The 18208-nt window shown below is 44.9% G+C and overlaps 1 pseudogene; it reads right to left on the bottom strand.

Annotated features, from left to right (window-relative positions):
* Nucleotides 1-302: 302 nt before the first annotated feature.
* On the bottom strand, nt 303-1930 carry LOC112678357 (CREB-regulated transcription coactivator 1-like; annotated as a pseudogene).
* Between the last annotated feature and the right edge of the window lie 16278 nt (nt 1931-18208).

Genomic DNA, 18208 nt, shown 5'->3' with positions numbered 1-18208 from the left:
GACCTCACCGCCCCCTCCAGGCCGGCGGCCCTGCCCAACACGCTTTCCGCATTTTACAGGGGGGCGGTGGGCGGCGCCCAGGGTGGGGGGCGAGAGAGCAGGCGCAGGGAGGATCCGCGGGGTGACACGCGGCCTCCCGAGGGAGGTGGACAGCTGAGGGCGGGCGGGTGGGCAGGGGGCGCTTGGCGGCATTGCAAGCTCAGAATCACAAGCGCGGCCGTCCCTGGGCTCAGGGAGACGCCGTCGGGACCACTGGCCGGCGGGGTGACGGGGGGCGGGCGGCGATGTGCCGGGTGTGCAGCTCACAGACGGTGCATCCGGAAGGCGCCCTCGGTGTCCGGTCGGCCAGGACCATGTCAGGGTCGTTGAGCATGTGCAGTCCGTCCAGGGTCAGGGGGTCGATCTTGAGTTCATCGGGGGGAACTGGTTGTGGGAGTCGAAGCTGACGTCACCGCCCCCGGCCAGTGTGCTGGTCAGTGCTTCGGAGGGGCTGGGAGGGGCCTCTCCCGTCACGGCGATGCTGCTGGCTGCTGTGGCTGCGGTAGCCACGCTGCTGCGTGTGTGGCAGGCCCCGTGGCCGCCCGCGAGTAGCTGAGCGTCGAGCCCGGGCTGTCCGGGCTGCTGGAGCTGATGGCATCCTCCACGAGGTTGCACTGCTCCGGCTGGTGGGACAGAGCATTGCCTGCCTGGCCGCTCTCCGCTGCTCATAGCACGAGTCCCCAAACACGCTGCCCAAGGTGGAGGACTGTTGCGGGGGCTCCCAGGGGAGGAGCCTTGACTGGAGACAGGTGAGGTGGGAGACAGGGCTGCAGAGCCGGCGCCCAGGTACCGTCGATCCCCACTGGCGGCTGGCCCGGGCTCTCCGGGGGGACTGCGGGCGGCGGGGCGGCTGCTGCTGGGAGCCTGCCTGGGCGAGGAAGGCGTCGGGCAGCTGCTGCTCCAGAGACAGGGCGTCCATGGCCACAGCCTGAGTGATGGGTGACAGCTGGGAGAGGGGGGTGGCACCTGCTGGGCCTGCTGCCTCCTCGCCTCCGTGCTCAGGGACAACGGGCTGACCCCAGCGGGGCGGTGCTGCGGTGAGGTGCGGTGAGGAGCCTGCTGTGCTCATCCCCCGGTTGAGCCGATGCCCCGATGAGTCAGGTGGGCTGCAGGTTGCCGGTGCTGCTGGCGCTGCTGAGCGCAGGGAAGGTGGCTCCTCGGGGTCCAGGGGGCGGGAGGGGGAGGGGAAGTGTATGGTGGTCAGGTCGGGCAGGGGGCCCCCTGTGTTGTGGGTGGCGGGGATCAGGGCTGTAGTGTTTTCCTGGTCAGCGGATGGAAAGATGTCGATCCCAGGGACCTCGCAGGACTTGGGCCCGGACCCCGTCTTCCCGGCGCCCCATGCTTGCTTAGAAAGATTCTTATCTGTCTCTGACGGTTTCCTCCATTCCTGGAGCTGTTCATAGTAAGACTCTTTTCTGGCGTGCGTCCTGGGACCCGCCTGTGAAGGGCTCTGGCTGGGTGGGTGTCACTGGGCTCCGCTGCAGGGCAGGCTCAGAACTGGCCCTTCTGCAGCTGGTGTCCCGGCGGCCAGAGCTACACGGTGCGGTCTGGGCCGCTGCCGCCGCCGGCCGTGTTTGCCCACGGACAAGGGCCGGCGACTGGAAGGGTGCCTGGAAGGGCAGATCCACGGTGCCACTCCCCATCTGGGTCCCGTTGGGCAGGGGCCCGCCGTCGTACTGGCCACGGCTCGGGCCCAGCTGCGGGTACTGAGACCTGGAGCTGGAGCCGCGCGGCCGCGTCAGCCTCGGGTCCTCCCTGACCTCCTCGAAGGCCGCTGTCTCCTCTGCTGCCTCTGGTCGTGCAGCGCGATCTCCTCGCTGAATTTCCGCGGATTGTTGCAAGTCGCCAACTTCTCGGCCTCCTCCTCCTCCTCCCATTTTGTTTTCTTCATTGCTTGACACACAGCACACTTTGCAGATTATTTGTTGGATAAATGAACTTCCCCTCTACGGGGTCAGAGACGGGTTTGTGAGAAGCTGCGGTGCTTTCCTGGGTTCCGGGACTGCAGCCATGAGGATAGGGACCCCCTCTGGCCTCAGCTGCTCTGTTCTCCTCTGATTCTTCTTTCCCCCTCGTGAAGCCTTTAAGTCTGTCTGTTCATTGTACTGCCTACATCCGTTGTTTATGCGCACAGCTATTTAAGCAATTCATCTCATTTAGTAAAGATGTAGAATGTGTGTATCTAAGTCAGGGATTCTCACTGTCTTGTGGTTTCACAGACCCCTTTAAGAATACTGTGAATTTCAGGATCTTTTTCCCCAGAAAAATGCAAAGAAAATGCGCACTCATAATCTTATGCACTATTTTTGGGGTTTTTATGGACTTTTGAAACTGAGCATTTCCATATCCTTGATGGTAGCTGCTGGGCTCACTAATGCATTAGGCAGAAATCTCATTACCCAAATCTCCTGAACACAAAAGACTCTTTAAAATAGAATGTACTAAAAATGGCAGTACATTAGAATCATAGAGCATTAGAACAGAAAATAATGGGAAAGACTTCTACATGCCTTCATTTCCAGGATAAGGAAACCAAGTCCCAAAGCAACAGGTGACTGCCCCCCACCCCCTGGCATTGTCGGGTACAGGTGAAGGATGCTGTGTTCCAGCTCCTATTAGGAGTCCCATGTGCTAATGGTGCTGTTTGGACAGCACAGCAGTCTCCAGGCAGTGACAGTGTGGTCTCCCGCCAGTCAGATGGGGCTTGCCTGCCTCGAACTAGGTCACTTGGACTGGTTACTTAAGTTATTGGTTACTCTCTCTTATGAGAGAAATAAGACCAGAACTAACTAACCTACTAACTAAGTAACTATTTCCTTCCCTCCCACCCTCCTCTCTGTCCACTCTCCTTCCTGCCTCCCTCCCTTCTTTCTCTCTTTCTTTCTTTCGTTCTTTCTTCTTTTTCTTTCCATTTTCTCTTCTTTTTCTTGCTTGATTTTTTTGTTTTCTTGATTTATTTCTCTTGTTTTCTCTTGTCTCTCTCTTTTTCTTTCTCTTTTTCTTCACTTCTCTCCTTCTGTCTCTCACTTTCTTGCTTTCCTTTTCTCTTTCTTTGTCCAGTTCTCCATTAGTTGGGTGTGCTTCTTGTTTGGGTCATTTGTCACCATTGTAGGTCAGATCGTCTGGGAGCAGTTGCTGAGACAGAATTTGGGGTGGAAGATACTTATCATGGAGCTGCAGCTATGAAAGGAAGGGAGGAGGCCACCCAGGCAGCAGAGGAAGGTGGGCTGTGATGTAGGCCCCTCAGAGCCCTGCTCGCCCACTAGGGCAGCTGGAGCAAGCAGTGCCCCCAAATGCTTGGGCCTTTACACCTCTGTGTCGCCCTGTGGGTCCTGGGGAGGACAGTGATTCTGGCTATCTGCTGCTGAGCCAGGCCCTGACAGAGAGTATTAGACACTGTTTGCTCACCCCACTCCCCCAAGCTGGGCGGCATGCCATTCTTGGAGGAGAACCAGGTAGTTCAGTGGGGTGTGCCACGGACCACCCTGTGCCACTCAGATCCACTTTCCCATGTATGTGTAGGGAGCAGAATTCCCATGGGTCTCCTGCTGAGGGGGAAACTGAAGAGGTAAATTAGTCAGACAGATGAGAGTCCCTGCAGCTGCAGTTGGCCATGGAGCATAGTTGATTGTGATCATCTTCCTCCTCCATTACCCATCCTAGATGCTCCCTACACTCAGGGGCCACCCTTCTGGCCTCAGCTGTGTACCTGGTTATATGACCAAGACTATCCTCCCCATAGCACCTGGGTCCTTGTCAGGTTGGGGTGCTTTTCCTGGATATCTGTAGTCACAGCTAGGCAAGAAACATCAGAACATCTCTGGAAAAAGCCTGCATCCCTCTAGGCCCCAGGATCAGCCACTGCTCCCAGTGAACAAGCATATATTTGCAGGGGTTGGCAAAGTTCCCTGTATCTGCCATTGAAACTAATGTGAGGTGGGGGCCCTCAAGGGTTTTGGTGTCGGAATATCTAGAACATTCGAGGACAAGTCAAGCCCCACAGGCCAATTAGTATCAGAAACCTCTTCTGTCCAGTTATGTTTAGAAAATGACAACAGGAATGGGATGGGGTGCTCCTTGGAAGGCCCTGGCTTCTCCCGTGGTCAGGATTGGTGCTGGATCAGGCCTGGTGCCCATGGGGTGGCAATGTCATGCACTAACTCCAGCAAGCAGTTTCTGTCTTGGGATAAGTGACTCCAGCACCTCCAAAATGGCTGCAGTGCTGCACAGGTGTGCTTGGACCACAGAGTGAGAGCTTTCAGTAGCTTAAGAAACCATCCTTAATTCTTGCTTCAAGACACATAGTAATTTATTCCAGAGAAGGTTGGATGGTTGATGTCACCTCAGGGAAGAAGCTGGAGTAGGTAAAAATAAAAGGTAGCTAGATGTTATATGTTTGAGTGCAGCTGTCATTGGGGCGGTCACTGAAAATGGGTGACGAGGGCAGACACTCCAGTCTGTATGCTGTTGGCATGAGAGTTACTGATGATTCTCTGAAGAGATAATGCCATTCAGGATTCAGTGTGATTAGAACAATGTTATAAGACACAGGATGAAGAGCGTGCCTCAACCTTCTCAGGAATGGACAGGAAGTACAGGCCTCGGGGAGGAAGGAAGGGAAGGCAGGAGAACAGGGAACTGACACTGACCACTGAGATGGGGTGGGGATGATTAGAGACCCTCTCCTGGAAGACAATCTAGCAATGCGTTTCCAGATCCTTAAAAACACTTATACCCTTTGATTGTCACTCCATTTAAAGGAGTCTGTATTAAGGAAATCATAAGTGATGCTCATAGAGATTCATCATCGCTGTTCATGGAATAACTATCCTAATAGATTGAAAAAATCCAAACAATTAATAGGAAAATTAATACATCATTGAAGAGACATCTATATGCTGGGATACTACACAGCCACTGGAAATTTGTTGAAGAATTCTTAATGATAGAAAGCAACTTTTGATGATACCTTAGGAAAAAAGAATAAAATTATATATTGTAATTTCAATTATGTGAATTTATATATGCCTCTATACATTTATTATAGAAAAAACAAGTGCAGATTTTGCACTGTATTTGAAATTTAGATTGGCTATGATCACAATTTATTTTTTACTTACACAACCTATGCTAGGGAGAAAGAAGCCTTACAAATTATTTTTCATAACTCGAAGAAAATCTATACATTTTATTCTGTTATTTGGGCCAATTAAAACAAGACCAATAATGTCAAAGTTGAATTAGCTACCACATGTTTGATAAGTAACTATAAGTGTTGATAACACCCATATGATAAATAAATACAATTTCTCACAAGTAGAACAGGTGTTATAGTCTCAAGTCCAAAGGTTTTATAATAATTAACCATTTTGGCTGGACTATAAGTTCATAGGAGTATTGATTGTAAGTAAGTCACTTCATTTCATGGTGAAAAATACAAAATAAATGCTACTTCAAAGAATAATTACACGTCTTGAAGCATCTGATGATTATTAGCGTGTTCAGAGGATCTGACTGTTGCTGTTCTCCAGTTCTCTCTTCTTTTAAAACAGGCTGAGATGCCGGGCCAGTGCATCCTCAAGGTTATAGACATCCACCTTAATTATTTTTGGAACTTGCAGCCTTTGGTTTGTTAAAAGATAAACTGAGGCATATTAAACATATTTAGAATTTATTTGAGCAAAAACCCATTGAAATCAGGAACCCAAACCAGAAGTGGTTAGGAGGGCTTCACCAGTGGTTGCTGGAGAAAGGCTTTTATAGAGAAGGAGCAAAGTAAAGGAAATTATTGGCTGGCTACAGCTGAAAGCCTATTTGGCTGCTTGTGATTGGTTGTTCTTAGGTTTTGATTTTGTAAACTTGAGGCATTTACAGCCTTAGATTGTGGTTTGCTTCTCATAGGCTGCTAAGACATTAGAACCAGGTCAGTCTAATGGCCTCTTTGTTTAACAATTTAACAAGTTTTAATGATTATTTTAACTAAAGCTGAATAAGAGTATCATACAATCTCCTCTTTCCATCCTTCTACATTCCTTCCAATTTTACCTACAAAGCATATTTTCGATCAGTGACTTCTCTTGATCTCTATGCCCACCCCTATACCCTACTTGGCTTCCTCTCCAGTTTACTTTCAAGTGGGTGGGTCTGGGTATGTCACTCCTGGTTTAGGTTCTGCTGTGTCCTTGCTCCACTAGGGTCCAGTCCCAAGACTGACCTGGCTGGAGATTGGCCTCCTTTCCTATCCTTCCCCCACAGAGCTTTCTTTCAGGTACTTCCTGCATTTCTCCTGTTGACAATTGCTTGTTATCCTGGTCTCAGTATTAGATTCCTCAGAGCCAACTGATTTCCGCAAAGGTGCCTGCCTGGTCCCAAGTCTAAATTGTGTATTCCCCTCTACTCTCACAGTAATCTCCACTTTGACTTGATGACAACTTATAATTATGTTTTTTGTTTTGGGCATTTTGCTTGCCTCTCCCAACTCCTGGGAACTCACAGGATGTCCTACTCACTTCCCTGTGCCAGCCCCACACACAGCACTTGGTAAACAGTAATTTGTGTGTGAACTATCTATATGAGAGGTAGAATAATGAACCATAAAAAAAGCCTATCAAGGAAGAGATGATCATATTGTTCAATAGTGTTTATCTCTGACAGGTTGGATTATGGGTGATTTTAATTTCCTATTTAAACATTGATGTTCTATTCAATTTTTCTGTAATGGGAATTAATTACTTTTGTAATCAGAAAAGCTTTAAAAAGAAAAAAAAAAAAAAAAAAAGAAAGCCAACCAGGAAAGAGCATCTACCACTAGAGGTGTCAGTAGAGAGGGGAGGGATTCCAGGGCCCAAATCCTTGTAGAAACTCAGGAAGATCTTGGTGGGGTTGGCCCTTGAAGAGAGGGTTTCAGGGTTCCTGTGAGGTGTGGAAGGGGCAGGCTGTGCTGGGCTGCTGCTGTGGCCCCAAAGGCTCCTGGGCTTGAGCAGAACAAACAGTGTACACCTACACAATGGCAGGCAGAGAGCTTGAGTCGTGGAAAAGAAGGGACACTTTGGGATTAAATTCAGCCTTTTCTTCTTTTTTTTTTTTAAAGATTTTATTTATTTATGTATTTATTGTTTGTTTGTTAGAGAGAGAGAGAGAGAGAGAGAGAGAGAGAGAGAGAGAATGCACATGAGCAGGGATAGGGAGAGGGAGAGAATCTCAAACAGACTCTGTTCCCAGTGTGGAGCCTGACAGGAGCTTGATCTCACAACCCTGAGATCATGACCTGAGCCAAAATCAAGAGTCAGAAACTTAACCTACTGAGGCGCCCAGGTGGCCCTTGGCCTCTTTTTTAAGTAGTCAAAAAGTAGGGAATGAGTTGTTTTCTTTCTTTCATAGGGAGGTGGTCCAGGAGGTGTGAGCTGGGTTAGTAGGATGCCTCCTAGAAAGGATAGTAACTTGCATTGTGATTTCTGGGGCAAAACACTTTCTCCAGCTGAGTCTACCATATATAAGAAGGTGTTCATAATGCCTATTTGATGGCACTGATATGAAGACAAAATGAGATAGTGAATTTGAGTTAAGGGCTTCTAAGAGATCCTGACATGGTTGGTACTCAATTGCTTACTCCAGTAAACCAGCAACAAGTTTGTCAGGTTGGCTCCTTACAAGAGAGAGGCTTTCAATATTGAACAGTGTTCTGCCACAATCGTGCACAATTCAGTTTAGAATCAAATTTGGGAGCCATTATCTCAAAGCACTCCTGGTCTGTAATCATCCATTCTATGCTTTCTCATGACCTAAATTTTCAAGCTGAGTGGTTGTTTTCCAGTTACCTGCCAATATCTGCTTTTTAAATAACACTCAGCAATTATGTTACTTTGCTAATTTAGGTGAATAAAACACAGATGGATTCTTTAACAAATTTCCATGAATGAAAATGGGTTTCTGGAGTTGAACATCATGGCCTTGTTTTGGTCACTGATTTGTGGGTGGACATCATAAAATGTCATTTCCAATAGCAGGTTTGTTTTTTTCTGGAACCTTGACCCCACAGCGAGGTCTCTGCTCTTGCTTTCAGGGAATGAGACAATGTGAAAATGATACTCTGTGCTCTTGCTTTCTTGCTTTTATGTGCACATCTGGACAAATTGAAAGCAGAGAGGAAAGCAAGCATTTTCTTGTACTTTCAAAGGTCATTGAAGATTGACATCACCTGAATTGTGAAGTCAATCTTTGCGACAGAGGAAGAAAACTTGGCAGCTGCACAGAAGGAAAAGTGGGGCAAATGGACAGAAGAATGTGGGGTGGCTGGGTCATGTCCCTGCCTCCTTCCAATTTTCAAGTGAAAGACCAGACAAAAGTGGAGGGAAGACTACAGGTCTTGCCGGAAGCCTTTGGTTCTGGCTTGTGATTCTTGGAAATGCTCTGACATCTCCTTGTTCATCAGTTCCACAAGTAAGCAAATAACTAATAAAAATCAATTATTTATGCTGGTAAGTAATACAGATAAATTAAGGTGAGTCAATAAGTACACATTATATTCTAGTAATAATTTCTAGCATAGACATAAAATAGAGCCCATCACGCCCAGAGTTGGCACCTGGAGCATCTCCAGTAACATCACAGCTATCTCATCTGCTCCCTTAAATGTGCTTTGGGGATCCCAGGCCAGCAGTGGGGAGGGTTGGAGGTGTTCTGCAGTGCCACTGTCATGAAGAGGTTAGGTAAAATTAGGGGTGGGGTGGGGCATGAGGGACAGATCGCAAAAGCTGGGCAATGGAGTCTAAATGGATCTTCAAAGAACCAGGGAAACATGCATAGAAAATTCAGCTTTCAAAGCCCAGAGACTGAGAATTAGGAAGGAGACACAGGATATCTGGGATCAGGCATTGCCTGTGGGGTTTGCTATGGGCTTTCAGCAGGGGTGAGTGAGTGGGATGACTATGCTCAAAAGGCCAAGGTGGAGGTCAAGTGTCCTTCCCAGGTCACAGCAGCTGGAAAGCAAAAAGTCTGCATGCTCACGATTAGGATCTGTGTGTCTACCCGAGTGAGGCTCTCCAGATACACTCCACTTGCTTTGCACAGGGAGTTCCTCACTGTTTACCATCTGGGGGCATAGTCAGGAGCATTCATTGGCATCGGTCTGTCATCCTAACACCAGGGACTTGAGGCCCTGCAAGTGGCTGGCATCTGACGTTGCACTGCTTGCCCACCCGCCCCTCACCCTCACCCTGCATCATCACGCTTTCTCTCTGTCCTTTGCCAAAGTGCTGTGGTAAGAGCCTGGGCTGTGGAGCCAGTCAGGTTGGGCACAAATCCTGGCTCTGCCACTCCCTAGCTCTGTGACCTAGGGCAAGCGACTTACCCTCTCTGTGTTGCAGTTTCCACTTCCACAAAAGGGAGATAATAAGAGTACCCACCTCACAGGGCTGTTATTAGGAATGCACACAAAAGTATTTGTATGAGCTTCAGATAGAGCTTATAAGTAAATAAAATTCCATCCCTGCCAGTTGGGGGATTCCCTGAAGTGTGACCAAACACACACCACCAGTAACAGCCGACACTTCCAGCATGCACAACGTGTGAGGGTTCCTGGCTGAAAATCTGAGTTTAACCAGGAGATAAACGTTTGTTCTTTTTTTTCATATAGAATTTCCATCAGCCGTTTTGTTCTGCCCCTGCTTTCAAGCCCGTCTGCCTCTAGCCCATCTGAGATCGGGAATTTGTCTCCATGATCTCAGGGAATGATCCATCCCGTGATAACTTATTCTCACCGTACTGGCTTGTTTTGATTCTCCGCTGCTAAGCAACACTTCCTGAACTTCTCCATTGTCCGTTTCTGTTCTGTCTGTCCAGCGCAGCACAAGGAGCTCCTTTGCAACCAGGCAGCGCTCAGTTCACAAAGGCACATGACAAAAGAGCATGAGAGAGCAGGGAGGGGTGTAAAATGGGTGCGGCCCTACACTTTGGGGAGCCCCGAGCTCCTGAGGGTCTGGGGAGGGGAGCCAGCTGAGTGAAGATCAGGAAGGCAGTGTCGTTTCCCTGGAGAGGAGGCTTGGTGGCTCCCACGTGCCAGCCCAGCTCTTGACACGCTGCACTGTCACCTTGGCAAAGCTGAGGACTACCTTAGCCTCTCACCCCATCTCTGCACATCTCCGCTCTAGTCCCCAGCCTTAGTGAGTAGGAGGGTGGGGGGACGGCTTGGCTCCTCATTGGCGCGGCTCCAGGCCTGGAGGTCTCTGGAATTAGCCCGGTACAATGTGAGGTAAAGGTCATTTGATGAGTTGATACAAAAGCTTTTCAGCCCAGGAACTAACTGTTGTGGCCTCAACTTAAACAAATGCTGCAAGGCAATGTTTTTTGGTTCCGTCCAAACTCTGAGGGAGCCACGGGTGGGGCATGCTCACTGCACAGTGCTCCAGCCTTCAGGGCACATGAGCCTGCTCGGCTTGGTGGCTTGGTACCGCGCCTCCTTCCAGAGCAGGGATGGGACTGCTTTCTCTGTGGAAAGAGGCCTCTTTGAGGTCATAATTATTCTAATATTTACTTTCTCTAAAGCATAGAGGAGGCCAATTTCAGGAGCCACCAAAGGGTGCTCACTCAAAATTTTTTTTTTAATTTTATTTATTTGAGAGAGAAAATGAGCAGGGTGGGGAGGAAGAGAGGGAGAGGGAGACACAGGCTCCCCACTGAGCAGGGAGCCTGATATCAGCTGATCCCAGGGCCCTAAGATCATGATCTGAGCTCAAGACAGCCACTTAACTGAGTGAACCACCCAAACGCCCTTCAAAATGTTCTTGTGAACTGGTCAGATAGGTTCCCCAGGGCTACCCTTGTTCCTGGAGCATTACCGGACTTATCTCACTTGTCTGTACAACAAGAGCCCAAAAAGTCTTCTGGGCAGCTGAACAGAAGGCACTAGTGTTTTCTGCCTTCCTAATAAAGTACCTAACATGCTGGGAAACAACACAACCCCTTTACCTGCATGGGGTCTGATGTCTCTGTTTTTGAACCACAAAGTTTTTGTTTATCAGAATCAGATATTTACAAACATATATTTACATATATTTTAAAAACATAAATAATGTAATAATAATAAGAACACCTGGGCACCTCCCATCTGTACCCATTAGATTAAAGGAAACGCTCATTAGTAGGCCCTTCAAGGACCCCTGGGCCTCTCTGTAACCTCTCCTCTCCCTATTCTTTGAGATAACCTCCACCTTGACTTTTGTGTTTAGCAGTTCCTGCTTTTCTTTGTGGTTCAGTCCAGTAGTGTCTCCAATCAATATGTTTAGTTTTGCCTGCTTTTACATTTTATATAAATGGAATTACATTGTAAGCATTCATCTGCAACATATTTTTCAGATATTAATATTATTTTCCAAAGATCAATCCACATGGATTCCTTCTTTCTTTTTTAATAATAAATTTATTTTTTATTGGTGGTCTTTTTTTTAAATAAATTTATTTTTTATTGGTGTTCAATTTACCAACATACAGAATAACACCCAGTGCTCATCCGGTCAAGTGCCCCCCTCAGTGCCCGTCACCCAGTCACCCCCACCCCCCGCCCTCCTCCCCTTCCACCATCTCTAGTTCGTTTCCCAGAGTTAGGAGTCTTCATATTCTGTCTCCCTTTCTGATATTTCCCACCCATTTCTTCTCCCTTCCCTTCTATTCCCTTTCACTATTATTTGTATTCCCCAAATGAATGAGAACATATAATGTTTGTCCTTCTCTGATTGACTTATTTCACTCAGCATAATACCCTCCAGTTCCATCCATGTCAAAGCAAATGGTGGGTATTTGTCGTTTCTAATGGCTGAGTAATATTCCATTGTATACATAAACCACATCTTCTTGATCCATTCATCTTTCGATGGACACCGAGGCTCCTTCCACAGTTTGGCTATTGTGGACATTGCTGCTATAAACATTGGGGTGCAGGGGTCCCGGCGTTTCATTGCGTCTGCATCTTTGGGATAAATCCCCAACAGTGCAATTGCTGGGTCGTAGGGCTGGTCTATTTTTAACTCTTTGAGGAACCTCCACACAGTTTTCCAGAGTGGCTGCACCAGTTCACATTCCCACCAACAGTGCAGGAGGGTTCCCTTTTCTCCGCATCCTCTCCAACATTTGTGGTTTCCTGCCTTGTTAATTTTCCCCATTCTCACTGGTGTGAGGTGGGATCTCATTGTGGTTTTGATTTGTATTTCCCTGATGGCAAGTGATGCAGAGCATTTTCTCATGTGAGATTTCTGTTCATGTCTTTTGCCCATTTCATGATTGGATTGTTTGTTTCTTTGCTGTTGAGTTTAATAAGTTCTTTATAGATCTTGGAAACTAGCCCTTTATCTGATATGTCATTTGCAAATATCTTCTCCCATTCTGTAGGTTGTCTTTTAGTTTTGGTGACTGTATCCTTTGCTGTGCGAAAGCTTCTTATCTTGATGAAGTCCCAATAGTTCATTTTGGCTTTTGTTTCTTTTGCCTTCGTGGATGTATCTTGCAAGAAGTTACTGTGGCCAAGTTCAAAAAGGGTGTTGCCTGTGTTCTCCTCTAGGATTTTGATGGAATCTTGTCTCACATTTAGATCTTTCATCCATTTTGAGTTTATCTTTGTGTCTGGTGCAAGAGAGTGGTCTAGTTTCATTCTTCTGCATGTGGATGTCCAATTTTCCCAGCACCATTTATTGAAGAGACTGTCTTTCTTCCAGTGGATAGTCTTTCCTCCTTTGTCGAATATTAGTTGACCATAAAGTTCAGGGTCCACTTCTGGGTTCTCTATTCTGTTCCATTGATCTATGTGTCTGTTTTTGTGCCAGTACCACACTGTCTTGATGACCATAGCTTTGTAGTACAACCTGAAATCTGGCATTGTGATGCCCCCAGCTATGGTTTTCTTTTTTAAAATTCCCCTGGCTATTTGGGGTCTTTTCTGATTCCACACAAATCTTAAAATAATTTGTTCTAACTCTGTGAAGAAAGTCCATGGTATTTTGATAGGGATTGCATTAAACGTGTAAATTGCCCTGGGTAACATTGACATTTTCACAATATTAATTCTGCCAATCCATGAGCATGGAATATTTTTCCATCTCTTTGTGTCTTTCTCAATTTCTTTCAGAAGTGTTCTATAGATTTTAGGGTATAGATCCTTGACCTCTTTGGTTAGGTTTATTCCAAGGTGTCTTATGCTTTTGGGTGCAATTGTAAATGGGATTGACTCCTGAATTTCTCTTTCTTCAGTCTCATTGTTAGTGTTTAGAAATGCCACTGACTTCTGGGCATTGATTTTGTATCCTGCCACACTACCAAATTGCTGTATGACTTCTAGCAATCTTGGGGTGGAGGCTTTTGGGTTTTCTATGTAGAGTATCATGTCATCGGCGAAGAGGGAGAGTTTGACTTCTTCTTTGCCAATTTGAATGCCTTTAATGTCTTTTTGTTGTCTGATTGCTGAGGCTAGGACTTCCAGTACTATGTTGAACAGCAGTGGTGAGAGTGGACATCCTTGTCTTGTTCCTGATCTTAGGGGAAAGGCTCCCAGTGTTTCCCCATTGAGAATTATATTTGCTGTGGGTTTTTTGAAGATGGCTTTTAAGATGTTGAGGAATATTCCCTCTATCCCTACATTCTGAAGAGTTTTGGTCAGGAGTGGATGCTGTATTTTGTCAAATGCTTTCTCTGCATCTATTGAGAGGATCATATAGTTCTTGGTTTTTCTCTTGCTGATATGATGTGATTCCTTCTTTCTTAACCTCTACTACATAATGATCCATTGGGCCACTGGACAAGTATACTGTAATGTACTTGCCTTTTCTCTGGTTGATAGTTACTGGTTATGGCTTCATTTTCTTGCTTCTACATCCAGTGCAACCATGGACACACTTCTGGAACTCCTGTGCAAGGCAACAATTTCTCCAGGGGGGCAACTCTTCAACTTTTTGTTCTAGGACCATTTTATGCTCTTGAAAGGACTTCTGTTTATGTGGCTTGCATCTATTGATATTTACCATACCAAAAGCCAACAGTGACAAATATTAAGTCATTTAAAATAACTATTGTACATCTATTACATGTTAACATGAATAACATTTTAATGAAAATAACTAATTTTTAAATATTGTGTTTACTTATTTGAGAGAGAGAGCGAGAGCGTGTGCACAAGCACCTGAGTGGGGGAGGGGCAAATGGGGAAGGGGATGCAGACTCCCTGCTGAGCAGGGAGCACCACATGAGATTTAGTAAAATGTATAACTTTATCCCTTCATCAATGAGGTGAAATGCTTATGTGAAATTGGCTTTTTATTTGCTAGCTCCAAGCACTTGGCCATGTGGTTCATGCCATTGTCTTGATTTGCACTAAGCACCCGCCTTTGCCCCACCATCACTTCAGTGCAAATGTGAATACATTAAAATAGGGAGATTAGTCTTAAAATTATTATGAAAATAATTTTGACCTGGAGGACCACTTGATTGTGTCCTTAGAGATACCAGTGTCTGCCAGAGCACCCTGTGAGAACCATGGCTCTGGGCACAAACTTGGAATTGGAAATGGTAGGCTGTACAGTATGTTTACATTCAATTTCAAAATTATAGCCAAGTTTTTTTCCAGAATGGTTATGCAAGGTATACGTGCACCAGCCGTGTATGGATCTTGGATTGTTTAAGTACTCTCTAAACTTGACACATCATATTTCTCTTCTTAAATTTGTGCCATTCTAGTGAGTATACTGAGGATTGATTTACTCTTTAGTGATAAAATTTTAAAACTTTATTGAAATATATTAAAGAAGACTTCAACTAATGGAGATAACATGCTGATCACCTACTTGTGTTCCTGTATAGGAACACACTTACAAAACTGCCAGAAGTTTATGCAAATTCTATTATTTAATCTTCCCAACAATTTTTTATGAAGTAGTTACTACCTTTGCTCTCATTTCATACTCGAGAACTGAAGCTTAGTAAAGAAACTTGCTCAAGATCTCATGGTATGAAATAGTAAGTATAGATAATGTCTCTGTCCCTGGCTCCTGCTCATATTTAGTCTTTGACCCCAGTTCCTGGCAGAGAGCTCCTAAAACTTATTTAAATCCCCAGAGTGATAGAACTGATAGGAGTATCTTTCACAGAGTTCCTAAATCCATTGGAATTTCTTGGATGATAGAAGCATCTTTTGTTCTAATGAGGCTGATGTTGGTGGGCTCTTGATGGGGCTGGCCACCAAAAAGACTAAGCTATTATTAGAAGCTTTAAACTTTTAGCCCCAGCCCCCATCATCTAGGGAGGAGAGATGAGCTAGAGAATGAGTTAATAACTAATTACACATGCGTGATGGAGCCTCTATAAAAATCCCTATAGCTCAGGGTTCAGAGAACTTCTGGGCTGGTGGACACTTCCATATGCTGGGAGGGTGGTGCACCCCAACTCCTTGGGGACAGAAGCTCCTGAGCATAGAACTCTTCTGTACTGAGCCCTACCTATCTCTTCATCTGGTTGTTCATCTATGTCCTTTATCATATCCTTTATTATATAATGTCCCAGTAGATGTAAGTAAGTCTTTCCCTGAGTTCTGTGAATTATTCTAGCAAATTATTATAATGGAAAGAAGGGGTTTTGGGAACCTCTGATTTGTAGCCAAGTTGGACTGAAGTGTGGTTAACTTGACAACCCATTACTTGTGATTGGCATCTGAAGCTGGGGGCAGTCTCATGGGGCTGAGCCCTTTGCCTGTGGAAGCTGATGCTAACTCTAGGTAAATAGTGTCAGAATTGAATTGAATTGTAGGACACTCAGCTGATGTCAAAGAATAAGTTGGTGTGGGGAAAAACCCATACCTTTGATGTCAGAAGTGTTAGTACAAAAGCAGTTTTTCCTTTCACAAAGCTTGCTGGGAAAGTGAATCCATATACTATCACCATGCATTTAGTCACTATGCCTTATAGATGCTGGTAGGTGAGGATTTAGGAAGAAGAGATAAGGGAAGAAGAAGCTATAAAATTTGTTTTTTTACTAAGGCCATCATCAATTTTTAATTGAATGTTGGCTAGAATTTATTTGTATATGGGCTTCCAAATTCTTATAAATCTTTCTGGCTCATTTAATGCTCACACTATTTTATCAGCCTTACTACATGAAAAAGTGGTATTTTACATCCACTTCCTGAATTGGCTGAGGAAGTGTTGTTTTTGGCATGTGGAAAATCACTCAATAATACCCTTCCAGGCAAGTTGATCCAGAGGTCACAGAACAGAAGGGCTCCTAGACCAAATGAAAATATCTGAATCACATGGTTTATTCAATCATTTTAAATTATGGTGAGAAGCAAGGGATAGGAGAAGGGCAAGTTAGTACCCTTAGGATAGGGCACACTTTCAGAATACAGGGGCACTCAATGCTTATCACCTGGGGGTGTCAATGGGCCACCAAATGAAGACTTCATGATTATTAAGTGTTCATGTATATTTAGTATATCCTGCTAGGTGGGGGTTTGGGTAGTTCCTCTTGTATATTTATTATATTATGAATATTTAGTACCCAAGTGCCTTATGAATATTAGAAATTCTATCTTGGAACTTTCATCTATCTAGGTTTAACACACAAGCTATGTTTATTAACTACTTATGTGTAATACACCTTGTGAGTTCTGTTTATGTTCAATGAACTTGTTCCTTACTAGTTTCTTATCTGATTTGTAGCCAAGTTGGACTGAAGTGTGGTTAACTTGACAACCCATTACTTGTGATTGGCATCTGAAGCTGGGGGCAGATTTTAAAATATCTTAAAAGTTTGTACCTGTTTGACAAACTACAAATGTCTTCCTCTGATAGAACTGAATATTCTCAAAGCAAATGTACATTACAGTTTGCAAAATGACAGTTCTGGGAATCATTATTTCTGTTTGTTGTAAACAAAAGCAACACATCTGTGTGATTCAGGTAGCTAACAGTTGTATCTAAGAATTGAGCTCTAGTGGAGTCTATGTTATTTTACTCATTGTTTTAGTCATCTAGGCTGCACTGTCTCAAAGGGTAGCCACTGGGTACTGAAGCTGTGGCTGGTCCAAACTGAGATGTGCTGTAAGTGTATCATATGCACCAAATTCAAAGATTTAGTTCAGAAGAAAGAGCATAAAAGATCTTATTAATAATTTGCCTACTGATTACACACTAAAATGACATTTTTATTTTGTTGAATTAAACTGTTATTATTTGTTAATATATATTAAAATAATTTCAGCTGTTTTATTTTTCCTTTTTTAAAGTGGGTTCTAAGATACTTAAAATTAATTTAAAATTTAAAGTCTAAAAAATAGCACCATTTAATTGCTTATTGGATTTTGAAATACACCCTAAAATGGATTAAAAACTTTCACTCTTTATTTTTCCAGTCTTTTTTTAGCTTGCTGAGATGTTTAAATGAAGTTGTTTGCTCAGGGATGGCCATTGTCATGTAAAAAATCAGTTACAGAGATCTGATTCAAGATGGCGGTATAGGCAGATTCTGAAGTCACCGCCTTCCATGAACACATTGAATCTACAGATACATTTAAAACAATTTCCTCAGGGGTATCTGGGTTGTACAGTGGGTTGTGTCTGCCTTTGGTTCAGGTCATGGTCCAAGGGTCCTAGGATCAAGCCCCTCATCTTTGCTCTGCTTCTCCCTCTGACCCTCTCCCTCTACTCGTGTTCTGTGTCTAGCTCTCTCTTTCTCTCTCTCTCAAATAAAATCTTAAAAAAAAAAAAAACAAAAACAAACCAATTTCCTCTGAAAAAAATCCTAAAACTAGCTGAGTGACTCCCATACATCTGGCACATGAAGAAATATCCCATAATGAAGACCATTAAGTAATGTGTAGAATTGCTGAATCAGTGTTTTGTACACCTGAAACTAATATAACATTGCATGTGAACTATACTTCAATAATAAATAATAATAAAACCCCCACCCACATAGAAGCAGGTAGGGGAGGCTAACAGACAATCTTGCCATAAACCACACTCCTGGCATAGGGACACACGACTGGGAGAAAACTCAAAACCTGGGGTTTCCCCCTGAGAAGGAAAGGATTTGAACCCCTCATAGGGCACCCTGACTTATAATACCTACACCTGAGAGACAAGTCCAAAACATCGGGTTTGAAAGCTTGTGGGGCCCGTGTTCGCAGACCCACAGG

Source organism: Canis lupus, chromosome 29 (assembly GCF_003254725.2).
Source record: "Canis lupus dingo isolate Sandy chromosome 29, ASM325472v2, whole genome shotgun sequence".
Lineage (NCBI taxonomy): Eukaryota > Metazoa > Chordata > Mammalia > Carnivora > Canidae > Canis > Canis lupus.
Note: the sequence above shows the minus strand (reverse complement) of the source record. Positions and strands in the feature narration are given on the sequence as shown.